This window comes from Scyliorhinus torazame, chromosome 7 (genome assembly GCF_047496885.1).
Source record: "Scyliorhinus torazame isolate Kashiwa2021f chromosome 7, sScyTor2.1, whole genome shotgun sequence".
Lineage (NCBI taxonomy): Eukaryota > Metazoa > Chordata > Chondrichthyes > Carcharhiniformes > Scyliorhinidae > Scyliorhinus > Scyliorhinus torazame.
The window spans coordinates 284,925,349-284,941,507 of NC_092713.1; the positions used below are offsets into that span (position 1 = coordinate 284,925,349).

Below are 16,159 nucleotides of genomic sequence, written 5' to 3' on the forward strand. Positions count from 1 at the left end.
AATCCAATCCAACAGTGATCAGTTAGCTCAGTCCTTGGGCAAGATTCTCCGTTTCCCGACGCAAATTTCGTAATCGACGATCGGGTGGAGAATCCCTTTTTATGATGGAATCGGGGGCGGCGCCTGATTTTGTATGCTCCTCCCCCTCCGAAACGGCGTCATCGCAGTGCGCGCTGCACGCCATTCGGACGGCCTCAGGATGTCATCTGAACGCCCCCCCAATGCGCCGTCCCCGATCGGCCGAGTTCACGATGTAGCGGAGGACATGTGGTTCCAGCTGTGCGGGAACACGGCGTGAAGGCTGCGGACTGTGTCCAGCCCTGGCACAGTCGAGCAGGAGCCGTGCTGCTGGCGGGGCCGCTTTGGCGAGGGCCGGGGGGACTGGTGGGGGATGGCTAGGGAGAGTCCAGGGGGGCATTATCTGACAGGTCGGGTCCACACATGGCTGTGCCATGTTGTACGGCACGACCGCTGCAGGTCACCGCCGTGCGCATGCGTAGCCACAGACCTGGCAATTCTCCGGCCGTTTATTTTGTGGAGGCCGGGCGTTTTACGTGGCGTGGCTGCTATTCCTTCACTGGTCGGAGGACCGGTGATGGGCGCTGCCGATCTTTCCTATGTAAAACGCCACGGATCCCCCGAACATAGCCTCAAAATTGGAGAATCTGGCCCCTTGTCTTTGAATCCTTCAACCCAAACATGGGGCGAAATTCTCCGTTATCGGCGGAAACTCCGCCGATCGGCGCAAAAAACGGCGCAAATCCCACTTGCGTCACGTCATAAAAATGGGCCAATAGTCTGCGGCCCGAAATGGGCTAGCAGCGACGTAACGGGATCCGCGCTTGCGCAGTGGTGACGGCTCATAAGGCCGCGCAGCTCCCCCCCACCCGACCGGAACACCCGACCGCAACACCCGACTTGATGGCTGGCCGTCGCTCAGCCCCGAGGTTCGAGTCACGCGATGTGGAGGCGCTCCTGGACGCGGTGGAGCAGAGGAGGGACGCCCTGTATCCCGGGCACGGCCGCAGAGTTGCCCCACGCCACAGCCGGCGTCTGTGGAGGGAGGTGGCAGAGGCCGTCACCGCTGTGGCCCTAACACTACGGACAGGCACCCAGTGCCACAAGAAGGTGAACGACCTCGTCAGAGCAGGCAGGGTGAGCCTCCCCATATCCCCCATATCCCCCCTCCCCCATATCCCCCCTCCCCCATATCCCCCCTCCCCCATATCCCCCATATCCCCCCTCCCCCATATCCCCCTCCCCCATATCCCCCATATCCCCCCTCCCCCATATCCCCCCTCCCCCATATCCCCCATATTCCCCCGCCCCCATATCCCCCCTCCCCCGTATCCCCCATATCCCCCCTCCCCCATATCCCCCCTCCCCCATATCCCCCATATCCCCCCTCCCCCATATCCCCCCCTCCCCCATATCCCCAAGTGAATCCAGCCCTAACCTTAACCTCTGCAATGCACGCGCAACCGATGGCGTGCATTCATATACCTGCCTAACACTGTTGCCTTTTACCCCTGCCACCACCCCCCCCCCCCCACAGGAGAAGCGCGCACACAACAATAGGGAGCATGTGAGGACTGGAGGAGGGCCCGCTGATGAGAGGCCACTGACCGTACACGAGGAAAGGGCCCTGGAACTGGCGGGCGGACCTGAGGACCGGGAGGTTGCTGATGCAGAGGTCGGGGCCCCACGAGCAAGTGAGCCACCAACAGCCCGTCCCCATATCCCCCCTCCCCTATATCCCCCTCCCCCGTATCACCTGATCACTGCCTGATGTCTAACCATGCATGCTTCATTGTGTATCGCAGGACCAAACGTCGAGGCACCCATCCCCGCAGATGCAGACCGCCCGCAGGATGCCCCTCGGAGACCACAGGAGACGGAGAGACCCGCACCCTCCAGCATGCGACGCCCGCAGGATGCCCCTCGGAGACCACGGGAGACGGAGAGACCCGCACCCTCCAGCATGCGACGCCCGCAGGATGCCCCTCGGAGACCACGGGAGACGGAGAGACCCGCACCCTCCAGCATGCGACGCCCGCAGGATGCCCCTCGCACACCACGGGAGACGGAGAGACCTGGAGCAACAGGGAGACGACACCCCCGTCACGTGCGGGAGCGACCACCCAGCGATGAGGGGGGCAGCCACAGGCCCCCGTCACATCCGAGCCAGGACACCACTACCCAGGACACCACTATCCAGGACACCCCTACCCGGGACACCACTACCCAGGACACCCCTACCCGGGACAGCACTACCCGGGACAGCACTACCCAGGACACCCCTACCCGGGAAGACGAAATACCGGACAGTGACTCAGAGTGGATGGGTGGAGACGAACCCCCACCCCAAAGTGCCATGGACTCAGAGTGGGACGAAGAGCACGACACAACGCCACTGCTGTCACCAACACCCTCCACCATCGCAGAAACACTCACCACGGTTGGGCACTTTAGTGATGAGGCGTCTGGTACACTCACTGGTGCGCACAACACAGCCGTCCCGGTACAGCAGGTGGAGGTAGGAGCAGCAGAGGGACCGGGCGGTCGGAGGGCAGCCCAGGCCAAGCGAACATCTGCCGCCCAGATGGATCCCGGGTTCCTGCAGTTACCACACCCACACATAGATCCGATGCAACCACCGACACGGAGACGAGCGAATAGGGTGACGGGTGGCTTGCGGCGGCTGCGGTCGCAGGTGGAGGAGTCCACCCGCGTCCAGGAGCTGGGAGTGGTCCCGGTCATGCGTGCCACCCAGGCTGACACCGCACGGGTGGCGTCCGCGGTGGAGGCAATGGGTGCGACGGTGTCAGACATGGGGAACGGTTTGCGAGGCCTGGGGCCTTCCGTGCAGGCGGCGTCTGTGGCCCAGGAAATGGCTGCCCTCTCACAGGAGGCCATGAGCCAGTGCCAGCGCCAGATGGCAGAGGCGCTCAACGCTATAGCCCAGTCTCAGCAGGCCATGGCCCAGTCTCAGCAGGCCATGGCCCAGTCTCAGCAGGCCATAGCCCAGTCTCTGCAGGCCATGGCCCAGTCTCTGCAGGCCATGGCCCAGTCTCAGCAGGCCATCGCTGAGGGCATCGGCGCCAGTGGCCATGTGCGAGCTGGCGTCGCACTGTCGCAGACAGGGTTCGACAACCCCCTGGGCTCCATGGCTACAAACCTGCAGACCCCTGTCGATACCAGCACGGGCCTCCAGGACTGGCAGCGCCAGATGTCGGGGGCGCGTCGGATGGCCAGTCCGTTCGCATCCCCCACCCATGTAGAGGCCTGGGGGCCATCGGGCACCCCGAGGGAGGAGGAGGTGGTGTGGTCCGTCCCGGCTCCCTCTGTAGGGGAGGTCCCGGTACACCGCGACACCTCGGACTCCCCCCCTTCCGTCCCAGGTGCATCGGGTGGGCAACGGGCAGGACAGGCTGGCAGCTCGCCATCCCTGTCGCCCGGGCCGCAGCCTGGCCCATCTAGGCCAGGACGCCTCAGGAAACGGCCGCCAAAGGGATCCGGTGTCAGAGGGCAGGAATCACAGGAGTCCACCTCCAGTTCTGCTGTACCGTCTGGGGAACCACGTAGACGTAGTCAAAGGGCCCGTAAGGCCAAACAGTTAGACACTGAGTAAGTTGGCACGGGTGCAGGGCACAGATGAGTTTTAGGGGCTAGGGCACGTGCATGAACTCCTTTGGTTATTAAAGTCAATGTTACACCTACCGAAGCTGCCTTTGTGCTCTGTCCAAAGTGTGCGGGCGTGTCATGTACGTTGAGCGCAAGTGTGTGTGTGACGGGTGGTCTTACCTCAGCCCCAGGTGAGTCTGCCCCCTTCCCCCTGGGCCGCCATCAACATCCCCCGGGCAGAGGACGGGACCGTGCGCTGCAGTGTCACAGCCGCATGCAGGGATGGTCCGGGTGGATGGTGGTACTGTGGCCATGGGTCAGACATAGTCCAACGATGTAGAGCCAGGAGCTCATCGGAGGCGGGTTGTCATCATCCTCCATGGCCTGCGATAGACACGCGTCCACCCGCAACTGGGTGAGCCCGGCCCGTTGTGCCGCCGGTGGATCGGCAATTGGGGGTGGGGGGGTGGTGTGCATGCGGGTGGGGTGTGTGGGGTTGGGGAGGGGGGTGAGGGTGCTGGGTGGGTGGATGGGTGGGGGGTGTGGGTGGTCGGCTGTTGTCATGGTGTGCGGTCTGTGGCCATACTACCCGATTCCCACGCCCATCTAGTCAGTGAAGCGGGCGTCTATCAGTCTGTCCCGTGCCCGCTGGGCCAGCCGGTAACGGTGGACAGCCACCCGCCTGTGTCTACCCCGTCTGCCCTGACCATTGCCCCCATCCCCCTCATCTGGGGAGGACTGGGCCTCTTCCTGCTGCTCCTCCACTCCGCCCTCCTCTGCCTGCGGCACATCGCCCCTCTGCTGGGCTATGTTGTGCAGGACGCAGCACACCACAATGATGCGGCCGACCCTATCTGACCGATACTGGAGGGCGCCCCAGAGAGGTCCAGGCACCTGAAACGCATCTTCAGCACGCCAAAGCACCTCTCGATCACTCCCCTTGTCGCTACATGGGCATCATTGTAGCGGTTCTCCGCCTCATTGCGTGGCCTCCGTATAGGCGTCATCAGCCACGATCGCAATGGGTAGCCCCTATCGCCCAGAAACCAGCCCCTCAGCCGGGGATGGCGTCCCTCGTACATGCCGGGGATGGATGACCGCGACAACACGAATGAGTCGTGTACACTGCCTGGGTGACGGGCGCAGACGTGCAGGATCATCATGCGGTGGTCGCAGACCACCTGTACGTTCATTGAATAGGTCCCCTTCCTATTAGTGAACACGGCCCTGTTCTCTGCAGGTGGCCGCACGGCGACGTGCATCCCATCGATCGCGCCCTGGACCATGGGGAACCCGGCAACGGCAGAGAAGCCCACGGCCCGGGCATCTTGGCTGGCCCGGTCCACGGGGAAGCGGATGTAGCGGTGCGCCATGGCAGAAAGGGCATCTGTCACTGCCCGGATGCACCGATGCACCGATGTCTGCGATATGCCGGACAGGTCCCCACTCGGTGCCTGGAATGACCCCGTTGCATAAAGGTTCAGGGCCACCGTAACCTTGACGGACACGGGGAGAGGGTGTCCCCCGCCAGTGCCACGCGGTGACAGGTGTGCCAGCAGGTGGCAGATGTGTGCCACGGTTTCCCGGCTCATCCGGAGTCTCCTCCTGCATTCCCGGTCCGTGAGGCCCTGGTATGACTGCCGGGGCCGGTACACACGGGGCGCCCTCGGGTGCCCCCGTTGCCGTGGGGCCACGACGTCCTCCTCCCCCTCCTCGTCCTGTCGGTCAGGTGTCCCTCCAGCCTGGGCGGCTGCCGCCTGCCCCTCTGCGGCAGCCTGCGCCGCCTCTCTGGCACGCTCCTCCTCCTCCTCCTCCTCCTCCTCCTCCTCATCCAGGGCAACATAGACATGAGCGGCTGCCACCACGGCGGCCAACATCGCTGGATGGTCTGAAAACATGACGGCCTGGTGGGGGGGAGGGGAACGACGACATGTCATCATTGCCCATATCCCCTCCTCCCCCCAGCCAGGTGGCATGGGCCGCATGGGTCCAACTGTTGGAGGCTGGCACCTGGCCAGGTGGACCAACTCATTTGCCCTCCCATCACCCACCCCGGCACGGACCCCCTCCCCAACCCCCAACCTCCACCCCAGCACGGACCCCCCCCCAACCTCCACCCCGGCACGGACCCCCTCCCCAACCTCCACCCCGGCACGGACCCCCTCCCCAACCTCCACCCCAGCACGGACCCCCTCCCCAACCTCCACCCCGGCACGGACCCCCCTCCCCAACCTCCACCCCAGCACGGACCCCCCCCCCCCACCTCCACCCCGGCACGGACCCCCTCCCCAACCTCCACCCCAGCACGGACTCCCCCCCCAACCTCCACCCCGACACGGACCCCCTCCCCAACCTCCACCCCGGCACGGACCCCCTCCCCAATCCCAAACCTCCACCCCGGCACGGACCCCCCCCCCCCAACCTCCACCCCGGCACGGACCCCCTCCACAACCCCCAACCTCCACCCCGGCACGGACCCCCTCCCGGCACTCCCCCGGAGCCCAGCCTACTCTAACCACTCCCCACCCTCCCCCCCCCCCCCGCCGCACACACACACAAGCCGAGACACACCTCTCCTCACGCAATCAGTCTGCGGCCACGCCATTTCCTGCCCAGAGCCAACCCCCCAGGCCGTCACTCACCTCCTCGCTGGTCGGCGTGAGCCTGGAGCACCGGGTCACGCCGATGAAAAGGAGGTTTGATTCACGTCGACGTGAACGGTCATCACGTCGACGGGACTTCGGCCCATCCGGAAGGGAGAATATCGGCAGGCCGAAAATCGGCTGCCTTGCGCAGACCCGTGACATTCTCCGCGGCAGCGGCGCCATTAACGCCCCGCCGACTTTTCTCCCTTCGGAGACTTCGGCGGGGGCGGGGGCGGGATTCACGGCGGCCAACGGCCATTCTCCGACCCGGCGGGGGGTCGGAGAATGACGCCCCTGAATGCTGGACTCTTTCCAGCCTGTGCGGCCCAGAACCACACAATTATTCACTGGGTGGTAAGTGATTGTCAGCGTCCTGCCAGGTTGGCAGGGTTAAAATTACACACATTTGGAAAGAAACGACATCCCCAACTCAAATTTCCAGATATCGGGCGTGCACCTCCAGGATGTCACGCTGGCAGTGCCAAGCTGGCATTGTGCCGGGACTGGGGATCAGGCTCAGGGGTCCCCATATCATATGTTGTGGGGTGCGGGGAGGGAGGCCTAGAACCACAGCCCACCCCCACCCCCCCACACCCTGTCGGTGAATTAGGACGTTGAGGGAGAGGTGAGGCTCCGGGGGTTGCGTCGGGGGTTCGTGGGATCAGGGCGCCATTTAAAAATGGCATCCGTATCCCTTCCTGCACTGAGGAGCTCCACTCGCCGAAGCTCCTCAGCGCAGAAAATACAGCTAAGTGCGGCCTCGGAGAGGTGTTCCACTGCCAGGGCATGAAAACAAAACAGAGTGCCAGTAGTTACAGGCACAGGAATGACCTCGCTAATCCTGTCCAGAACGGCGCTCTGTTGTATTTTGGCTAGATCCCGCCCATCATCTTCTCAGCTCTTTCTGGCATATTGAAATATAACAGCAAACTAACAGGAGAGAAGGTTCGGTCAATAGTTTTAAATCGACTGTCGGATGAAGGGGCAGAATTCCATTCACAGTACGTTTTTTTGTTAGGTGTGAACAACAATATTTCGTAGGAATTTCTATCAACCAGATATAATACAGAGAGCTATAGCTTCCAGTGAGGTTAAATTAACCTTAAATAATGCAGCGGGTTGCTGAGTTGCTTTCTGCAGCTTAGACTTGGTTAGCAGCAGGATGGAGATGAAACATAATGCTGAGATAGCGAGTGCAATTTAAATAACAGAATACATATCAGGGTTCACAACAGTGCTAAATTTGAGTTACATGAAGGAAACAAAAATGATCAAAGCATGATATATACAAGATAACATTTAGGTTGGACTGTGTGATGCAGCAGTAAAATAGCAAATAACTCGGCCATTATATAAAACACAGTAATGTATGAATAATAAAATACATCCTGCTTTTAAAAGAAAATCTGCACTATTCTAAAATAATGGCCGGCGGCGGGGATGGCTTCAATGGGAAATGCCATTGACAAGCGGGGGCAATAGAAATTCCCGCTGCCCGTAAACGGCACTGTCGAGAAACACGCGTCTGGGGGACTGGAGAATTCCGCTCAATGTACAGAATCATAGAATCCCACAGTGCAGAAGGAGGCCATTCAGCCCCTCGAGCCTGCACCAACCTTCTGAAAGAGCGCCCTACCTAGGCCCATAACTCCACCCTATCTCCGTAACCCCATCTAACCTTTGGACACTGAGGGACGATTTAGGATGACCACTCCTCCTGACCTGCACATCTTTGGAATGTGGGAGGAAACCGGAGTGTCTGGAGGAAACCCACGGAGAGAATGTGCAAATTCCACACAGGCCTGAATTGAACCTGGGTCCCTGGCGCTGAGAGTCAGCAGTGCCAACCACTGTGCCATCATGTCGCCTACTGGTAGAAGTATTGAATGTATTATATTGTCAATAGATTTTTGTTGCCAGTGCAGAGTGTGGTGCTGACAGTGAAGCCTCTGGTAAGCAAATCAAATACAGACATCAAGTGTACTTTAGCACCACGCTCTAACCATCTGAGCTAACCGGCCATGTACTGTTGCTTTACTTTATAGCAAGAGAGAATGAAGACCGGGGAGTGTGTCCCAGGAAGGATAATAGATCTAGCAGTGTGTTTACATAGCTAGTGGTGTGTTTGTACAGGGAAAGCATGGGGTTTGCTGCACCTGTGCACAGAAAAGCACCTAGCTAGCAGATACAGGTAACACACAACATAATCTTCACATCACAAAGAAAACAGCTAGCAGTCCTTTAAGGCAAGTAATAAATAAGCAACCTTTAAGGAAATATCAATGACAACGGAAACATTGAAATCTGTCTTGATACATTGAAGGACATCACCAACACTTGTTCTTTACAATACATTAAAAGGAAGAGCAACTTCATTCTGCTGAAATCAGGGGCGAAATTCTCCGGTATCAGCGCGATGTCCGCCGACTGGCGCCCAAAACGGCGCAAATCAGTCGGGCATCGCGCCGCCCCAAAGGTGCGGAATGCTCCGCATCTTGGGGGGCCGAGCCCCAACCTTAAGGGGCTAGGCCTGCGGCGGACGAATTTCCACCCCGTCAGTTGGCGGAAAAGGCCTTTGGTGCCCCGCCAGCTGGCGCGGAAATGACATCTCCGGGCGGCGCATGCGCGGGAGCATTAGCGGCCGCTGACGGCATTCCCGCGCATGCGCAGTGGAGGTAGTCTCTTCCGCCTCCGCCATGGTGGAGATTGTGGCGAAGGCGGAAGGGAAAGAGTGCCCCCACGGCACAGGCCCGCCCACGGATCGGTGGGCCCCGATCGCGGGCCAGGCCACCGTGGGGGTACCCCCCGGGGCCAGATCGCCCCGCGGCCCCCCCAGGACCCCGGAGCCCGCCCGCGCCGCCTTGTCCCGCCGGTAAGGTAGGTGGTTTAATCTACGCCGGCGGGATAGGCATTTTAGCGGGGGGGACTTCGGCCCATCCGGGCCGGAGAATCGCGGGGGGGGGGGGCCCACCAACCGGCACGGCGCGATTCCCGCCCTCGCCGAATATCCGCTGCCGGAGAATTTGGCAACCGGCGGGGGCGGGATTCACGCCAGCCCCCGGCGATTCTCCGACCTGGCGGGGGGTTGGAGCATCTCGCCCCAGAATTGTAGCCAACCAGCCCAATTTGAAAGTTATTTTGCTTCATGTGTACCTCTGACTTCCTTTGCCTTTCATTAGCAGCTGTGCCTTTAGCTGTCTAGGTCGTGAGCACTGGAATTCTCTCTCTAAACCTTTCCGCCTCCCTATCCTTCCTTTCCGACCTTCCTTTAGAGCTCTGTCTTTGGCCAAGCTTTGGGTCAACATTCCCAATGATTTCTTCTTTGGCTCAGACTTAATTCCTGTCTGATTAGGTTCCTGTGAAACACTTTGTGGCTTTCCGCTATGCCTCATAAATGGAGGTTGTTGTTATTTAGAACAAAAGCAGTGAACCTCCATGGTTTGTTAGAATGTTTTTATTTGTTCACAGGATGTGGGCATCACTGACAAGGCTAGCGCATAGTACTCATCTCCAAGTGCCCATGAAGCAGTAATGGCAAGCCACCATCTTGTCAAATGAATGGCTTGCTCGTCAGTTAAGAATCACTGCATTGCTGTGACTCTGGAGTCACACTTAAGATAGATCAGTGATTTCTTTCCCTAAAGGACATGAGAAGCAGATGCGATTTTTACAAGTCAGTAGTTATGTTGGACTGGATAAAACACTGAGGGCGGGCTCCTTGCTCCCCAGCGTAAATGTCCGGGGGCAAGCACGGCTCTGTTTATCTGGCTCGACCCGCTTTAATTTTTCAGATGACTGCCCTTTAATTAGTATGAGGCGGGACCTCCGCCTGTCTCCGGGAGGAAGTCTCACCTCATAGAGCTGGGGGCTCTGCATACCAGCAGAAGTGGTGGCGACAGCTGGTGCTGCAGATAGGCCAACGAGGTGGTGCTCAGCAATGCACATGGACATTCAGGTATGTCTGGGGTCCTACCAGGGCCAGGCTGCCAGGCCCTGATGAGTGGGGGTGGGGGTGTGATGCACAGCACATTGGGAAGAGAGGGTGGAGAGAGAACTGTAGGGAACAGTCTCCGATTGACTAGCAGCCTGCAGAGTCGAACTTACTGAGCTACACATTGACACAGTGCCAATTAAACCAGCGCGGCACAGGAGAGGCCCTTCATTGGCAATTATTGTTCACTTAAGGATTTCAACTGGGCCACAGATGGGTGCTTCAGCCAATGCCTCCCTCACTGTTCGTAAGATTGCAGGCAGCAGCCGGAATGCCAGTGTAAGGGACGCTACTGTAATCTACAGGTCCACCCACCAGCTTACTCGTCTGTAGGTGGCCCATCAAATCCAGCCCATTGCGACCATGACTAATACTATCTTTGTTTTCCCCCAGATGTATTGAATGATCTGAATTTCAATTCCCCAGCTGCTGCGGTGGAATATGAACTCGTGTCTCTGGATCATTAGTCCTGGCCTCCAGGTTACTAGTCTAAAATTAATCATATCCCGTTCCCCTATAACTGCAATACCGTCAGAATACACAAGCCAAAAGGTCGGGACACTGGCATTTATTTCACTGAATATTGCTGCTGAAAACATGCCAAGTCTATATTCTAATTTGTTCATTGTTACCCTGTTATATTATTAGTTATCATGAGGAAAGTCTGCCAGGTTTGCAGTGGAGTTGCTATTATCTGGTGTTTTACTTTCTGTATTTCTTGGCAGTTCATCATTCAGCTTCACTGTGGACATGGCTTCACTGTTCACAGCAATCCATACACGGACTACTTGTGCTTGACATCCAACCTGACCTTTTATTGCCACGACCTGCCTCACTTTCAATTATTTTGATGCGGCATTGGCAAGGATGATTGATTAACTGAGGATGCGCCTTATTGATTCAAAGAAGCCAGCCCCACGATTGGTATTAAACAATGTCTACTGCGGGCCAGAGGCACTCTTATCAATGTACCACAGCAACAGTACACAACTCAAAGTGCATTGATTTGTTTCACTATAGGAGATATCCCCAAACTTTCAATTCTATAGCTCTGTACATGAAAGAAGAAAAAAACCTGATTACAACCATTAAAAAAAAGCAGTGGAGAATTGCTGACAAGTTCTGGTTTGACAGGCTCGTATTTCTGTGGTGAACCACTGTACACCTGTATTAGGGGATGTAAGGTAGGACCTGTACTACAGGTTCGCCGGTAGCCTCTGCTGGCTGGCTCCGCCCAATAGGAGGAGTATAAATATGCGTGTCCTCCATTTAGCTGCCATTTCGCCAGCTGCAGCAGGAGGCCACGCATCTGACTGCAATAAAGCCACAGTTGTACCCAACTTTAGTCTTTGTGCAATTGATCGTGCATCAATTTATTGCAGTCAAATTTTCTACAGGATGGACAACCGTATCAAACCAGATCGCCTGCAGCTGGATCCGCAATCGACCGACGCCAGAAAAGACTTTAATCACTGGCTAGCTTGCTTCGAGGCCTACATTAACTCAGCGACCACCCCACCGACGGAGGCTCAGAAGATACAGGTCCTGTATTCCAGGTTGAGCTCAAGCGTGTTCCCACTGATCCAGGACGCCCCGACTTACGCAGAAGCTATGGCACTCCTCAAAGAGAACTATGCGCAGAAAGCAAACACACTCTTCGCCAGGCACGTACTCGCCACTCGCACTCAACTCCCTGGTTAGTCCATCGAAGACTTCTGGCGGGCCCTAATCCCACTTGTCCAAGACTGTGACTGTCAGGCCGTTACGGCCACCAAACATTCTAATCTCCTCATGCGGGATGCCTTCGTAACGGGGATTGGGTCGGACCTCATCCGACAACGATTGCTGGAAGGGGCCACACTCGACCTAGCGGAGACAAAAAAATTAGCGCTCTCCATGACGGTCGCCTCCCGTAATGTTCAGGTCAACCCCTCCAGCTGTGCGGCCCACCCCTCCTATCCCTCCTGGACCCCGCAAACGACTGCCTCAGCAGGGGCCCTGCCTAGCCAATACGCCTGCACCACACACAAAACCGCCCACCCCGGGGGTCCTGCAGCCATGACCAGCAGGACCATGACGCTAACCTCCAACCTTTCCTCCACACCGCCAAGCTCCTTAACCTCACATACAATAAGGAGAAATGCGTTTTCCGCACAACCCGCCTAGCCATCCTTGACTACGTTGTGGAAATTCGGAGTCCTAGGACCCGATCCCGACCGCATGCGCCCCCTCCTGGAACTTCCACTCCCCCACTGCCCCAAGGCCCTGAAGAGATGCCTGGGGTTCTTTTCCTATTATGCCCAGTGGGTCCCCAATTATGTGGACAAAGCCCGCCCATTCATTATATCCACCATTTTTCCCCTGACGGCTGTGGCTCGCCTGGCTTTCAACTGCATCAAAACAGATATTGCCAAAGCCATGATGCAAGCAGTGGACGAGTGTATCCCATTCCAGGTGGAGAGTGATGTGTCTGACTTTGCTCTGGCCGCTACCCTCAACCAGGCGGGCAGGCCCGTGGCTTTCTTCTCCCGTACCCTCCAAGGCTCCGGAATTCGACACTCCTCCGTCGAAAAGGAAACCCGGGCCATTGTGGACGCTGTGCGACATTGGAGGCATTACCTGGCCAGCAGGCGATTCACTCTCCTCACTGACCAGCGGTCGGTTGCCTTCATGTTCAATAACACACAGCGGGGCAAGATCAAGAATGACAAGATCCTAAGGTGGAGGATCGAACTCTCCACCTATAATTATGATATCTGGTATCGACCTGGGATGCTCAATGAGCCCCCAGATGCCCTATCCCGCAGCACATGTGCCAGCGCACAAGTAGACCGACTTCGGGCCCTCCACAATGACCTCTGTCACCCGGGCGTCACCCGTCTTTTTCATTTTATCAAGGCCCGCAACCTGCCTTACTCCATCGATGAGGTCAGGACCATGACCAGGGACTGCCAGGTCTGCGTGGAGTGCAAACCGCACTTCTATCGGCCGGACAGAGCACACCTGGTAAAGGCCTTGCGCCCCTTTGAGCACCTCAGCATCGATTTCAAAGACCTCCCCCCCTCCACTGACCGTAATGTGTACTTTCTCAACATCATTGATGAGTACTCACGTTTCCCTTTCGCCATCCCATGCCCTGACATGACCTCTGCCACAGTTATCAAGGCCCTGCATGGCCTCTTCACCTTGTCGGTTCCCCCACTTACATCCATAGCGATCGGGGTTCCTCCTTCATGAGTGATGAGCTGCGTCAGTTCCTGCTTAGCAAGGGCATCGCCTCAAGCAGGACTACCAGCTACAGCCCCCGGGGAAATGGACAGGTGGAGAGGGAGAACGCGACATTCTGGAAGGCTGTCCTTCTTGTCCTACGGTCTAGAAGTCTCCCAGTCTCCCGCTGGCAGGAGGTCCTTCCCGATGCGCTCCACTCCATCCGGTCGCTCCTGTGTACCGTCACCAATGCGACACCTCACGAGAGAATGTTTGTCTTCCCCAGGATGTCCACCTCAGGGGTCTAGATCCCGTCCTGGCTGATGGTTTCAGGGCCTGTCCTCCTCCGGAAGCATGCGAGGAGTCACAAGTCGGATCCCCTGGTCGAACGGGTCCTTCTCCTCCATGCTAACCCCCAATATGCCTATGTGGCACACCATGACGGGGCGGGAGGACACAGTCTCCCTTCGGGACTTGGCACCCGCAGGTTCCCCAGCTACCCCCGACTCTACACTGTCTCGCTCCGTTGCTACTCACGACTCTACACCATCTCCCTCCGTTGCTACTTATCCGGAAGCCAACACGCTTTTGGATACGCAGGCCTCAACACTTCATCCGACACCAGTGTCCTCACCACAGCCGGGACTGAGGCGATCACAGCGGAAGGTCAAAGCCCCCGACAGATTCGATCTCTATTCAACCCGTGCACTTCACCCCCGCCGGACTCTTTTTTAACAGGGGGTGAATGTGGTAAACCACTATTATATTGTGCTTACTGTTCTTACTTATTGTACTGACTGTTCTTACTGTTTGTTACATGTCTGGGTTGTCCCTGCTGGCTCCGCCCCTCGGGCTCAAGTATAAAGGTGGCTAACCTCCAGCCCTGCCCTCATTCTGGGACCGGCTGCCAGCAGGTGTCTTTTAGCTGATTCAAGCCACAGTTTTCTCTTCCGACTCTCATCTGTCGTCATTGATGGTACATCAATGTCATAGATATTTACAGCATGGAAACAGGTCCTTCGGTCTAGCTTGTCCAGGTCTCCCAGTTTCTATCACTAAGCTAGTCCCACTTGCCCGCATTTGGCCCATATCCCTCTATACCCACCCTGCCCATATAACAATATAATTGTTTTTTAAAGGAAAAAATTGTACCCGCCTTTACCACTGCCTCTGGCAGCTCGTTCCAGATGCTCACCACCCTCTGTGTGAAAAAAGTTCCCCTCGGGTCTCTTTTGTATCTCTCCCCTCTCACCTTAAACCTATGCCCTCTAGTTCTAGACTCCTGTATCGTTGGGTTTTGGGCTTTTTCAAGGTATAAATTGAAATGTCAGAAAAGTGAGTGTTTTCCAGTCACACCATCGGGGAGGAGAACCAATATAGGGGTATTATCATTCCGCTTAATGGGTTCCCAATTTAGGTATCTGGGGGTGCAGATGGCTCTGGATTGGGTCCGTTTTTTGAGCAGGGCTGTCGTGGACTTACGGAGGTAGGATCACCTTCCTCTGTCCTTGGCGGGCAGAATACAGTTGGTGAAAATGAATGTTTTGCGTTGGTTCCTTTTTTCCATTCCTTGCCGTTTTTTTCAGCTGAAATCCTTTTTTGAGGGGCTGGAGAAATTGATTTTGTCTTTTATTTGGGTGGGCATTGTAGCTAGGATTCGGAAGACAGTCTACCAGAGGTACCAGCAGTTAGAGGGCTTGGCGTTGCTGAGCCTGATATATTATTATTGGGCAGCGAATGTGGAGAATGTGCCGCGATCCGGAGGCTGTATGGGTACGGATGGAGTCGGAGTCATGTGAGTGGTTGGGGTTGAGGGTGTTAGTGATGACCTTGCTGTTGTTTTCTTCATGGAAATATTCAGCAAACCCTGTGGTAGTCTCCACATTGAAGATATGGGGACAATTTCAGCAGCACTTTAAATTGGAGGCTGTATCGAAGTTAGCGCCATTGTACATGTTCTAGTCGTGGGGTTATGGGCTTCCTTCTTTGGCACCATGTCAGCGATTCTATAAATGGAACTGAAGCCCTGTCCCTTCGGGGCCATATTTGGAGTGTCAGACCTCAGGGCTGCAGCCTGGGCCATGGGGCAGATGCCCTGGCCTTTGGCTCGCTATTTCTCAAAGGCAGGTGCTGCTGGGGTGGAGGTCAGCTTCTCCACCCAGTGCCTCAATATAGCTGGGGGATCTTATGGAATTAGTATATAAACGTTCAAATGAAATTTGATATGAGGCACATAAGGAGATATTAGGACTGGTGATCAAATGCTTGGTCAAAGAGGGAGGTTTTATAATTTAATAATAATCTTTATTGTCACAAGTAGGCTTACATTAACACTGCAATGAAGTTACAGTGAAAAGCCCCTAGTCGCCACACTCCGGTGTCTGTTCCGGTACACAGAGGGAGAATTCAGAATGTCCAATTCACCTAACAAGCACGTCTTTCAGGACTTGTGGGAGGAAACCGGAGCACCCGGAGGAAACCCACGCACACACGGGGAGAACGTGCAGACTCCGCACAGACAGTGACCCAAGCCAGGAATCGAACCTGGGACCCTGGCGTTGCTAACCATTGTGCTACCATGCTGGAGAAAGGAGAGGTAGCGAGGCAGAGTGATACAGCAAGTGAAGTCCAGAGTTTTGGCCCACAAAGCTAAAGGCATGACCGCCGATAGTTGAGTGATAAAATTTGGGGT

General features: G+C 56.7%; 1 protein-coding gene across 6 annotated transcripts in view; it reads right to left on the reverse strand.

Annotated features, from left to right (window-relative positions):
* Positions 1-16,159, reverse strand: part of LOC140427083 (teneurin-2-like) — a 3,867,843-nt gene that overhangs the window by 148,619 nt on the left and 3,703,065 nt on the right. The gene's annotated exons all lie outside the window — the stretch shown is intronic.